We start from the raw sequence: 2,445 nt of genomic DNA on the forward strand, positions 1-2,445 counted from the left end.
TTAACTACTTATATGAGTCATTTCCTAAGTTTAACCATATGTTACTTATTCTAATTATATCATTAATGAACCTAAAATGACGACAATGCATGGAAAACCGCGAACAAGCAACGGGCTGACCCGGGCCAGCCGTGGGCCTGCCGGGCTGCTGCCGGGCTTGCTGCCGCCACCCCCACACTTCCATTTTTCCGTTTTTGTTCAGTATAAGACCGTCTGAAACATAATTAATCGTTCCCAATACTAACATATTAACTTAAACTATCCAAAGGACATGAATTAAAACATGCATGCAATCATTTTAACATGTGAAATTAACTACTTAATTAAAAATCACAAAAACATACAAAAATCAAAGATTGTGACGATTTTTCGTCGAGTAACTCGAAATATGTTACCTTAAGCTAGAAAATGAGCAATTAGCACCTTAAAACCCAAACCCTAACTAGTAACTATCCGCTATCTTCGACAATATACGAGTCCCCAAACTCGTCTTCCAATTCTTCACCTAAATAAACAATAAAAACACAATAAATAAGCATAATACCGAAATTATACCAAAATACGTCTTAAAACAACTTCAAGAAAACTGAAATTAAAATATACCAGGTTATAGATCTCGACGAGAGGATTCCGGAAATATAAATTATGCGAAAATCCGTCAAGAAACGAGAAAGTTATGGTGATTTTAGCTTGAAAAGTAAGTTTAATGGTGGTTTTTGGTGATTGGGAATGTTAAGGAAGAAGAACAAAAGAAAAATCAGAAAAAATGAAGGGGAAGGGGGAGGTGCCGCGTGAAAGGAAGAGGAAAGGAGGGAGACGGGTTTAAGTCGGGATTTTACGAGTCGGTTTCGGCTCGTTTCGATAATAATTAGAACCGTTGGTCAAATGCAAATTCCGACAAGACCAAAGTTCTTAAACACGAGATTACAAGAAAATTGAATACTCATACGACCCATTTCCAAAACCGTTTACCCAATTTTCAAAAGAGTTGTAATTTTTCTCCGATATGCCCTTATTTCGAAATAAAAAGTTTTTACACGGTTTAAACTATTTTTAAACATTTCGAAACTATCAAAATAAATACTTTACTTCAAAATATAATAAAATTATATTTCTTTGAATTATTTTTATTTCAAATATATTAATATTAAATTCAACTTAATCAATAAATTACTTTCACAAAATAATAACGGTCCAAAATTTACGGGGCGTTACACTGTCTATGCGTCGGTCGTTCTGTTTTTGTGTGTTTATGAGGTCTGTCTTCCTCACGGTGGTTGTGCATGTGTCTTTCTCAGTGTTCCCCTTCCCTCACCGATTGGTCTTTGCATGTCTAGTTGGGGTTGATCGTTCCTTGCATGTCGCCTTTGTGGCATCTTTAGGCTTTGTCGGTATGTCCGGGGTTGAGTTTTGGTATGGATGGCATGTGTGCTTTGGCTGGTTTTGTAATACTACGGTTTTACGAGTCTCTGGGTACTCTATCGAGTGGGCCTTACTCTGTCGAGTAAGCATATTTTGCAGTTTAAAACAGTTTCTGACCTGTAGGGTACTCGATCGAGTAGCCTTGGTACTCGATCGAGTAGGTGGCACTCGATCGAGTACGTCAGTTACTCGATCGAGTAGCCCGGTTTACGAGTAATGTTTTGTCGGGTTTTGTTAATAATGCGAATTAGTATTTAAACCTTTCCGTCACTTTCATAATACACTTTTTACAAACTTAATTACTTTGAAAAGAGATTGCAACCTACGTACTTCCCATCCTTCACATTATTGACAAATCCCGGAGCTTGGGAGGTTGGAATTCATCGTTCCTTACATTCTTGTGATCCTTGCGTCGAGGGTAAGATCTACGTACTGATTTTATGGTATTTTGTTAAGGTTGTTTAAACCTTAATTTAGGGGTTTGGGGGTTTTGTTGTCTTTTATGATTGTTAGTAATAGTATGATCATATGTTAGGAGGAGGATTCGTAGAGGAGGCCTTTTGATAACAGCTGTTAAGACCGTCTGATTGTATTGCATTCTAGGTAGGGTTTCCCTACTCAGTATTAGTCACATGATGTGTTGGTTGTGCTTTGTGATTGTTGAATATTATCATACGAGTATTGTGACGGTTGTTGGTTTTGATTGTTGATAGTAGTTGTGGTTGATTGTATCTGTCTGTGTTCTTCGGGGTGCGTCCCTGGCTGAGTGGAGTCACTTGCGGGAGTGGCTTCACGCCCATTATTTGCCTTCTGTGGAACCCGCCACAGAAGGGATGTGCACATTAATGGATTTGGGTTTATCGCTCGACGGAGATGAGTGGGGCTTAGGTGGGAACGGCCGCGTCCCCCATCGGCGGCGAGGAGTAACCCGTTGCGATGGGTACTCACGCGGGGGCTACACACTTTAGTGTGTAGTCAATATTGTGGAGTTGGTGATGGAGTTCGGAGTATGTCTGTGACGAT

This window comes from Silene latifolia, chromosome 1 (assembly GCF_048544455.1).
Source record: "Silene latifolia isolate original U9 population chromosome 1, ASM4854445v1, whole genome shotgun sequence".
NCBI classification, from domain to species: Eukaryota; Viridiplantae; Streptophyta; class Magnoliopsida; order Caryophyllales; family Caryophyllaceae; genus Silene; species Silene latifolia.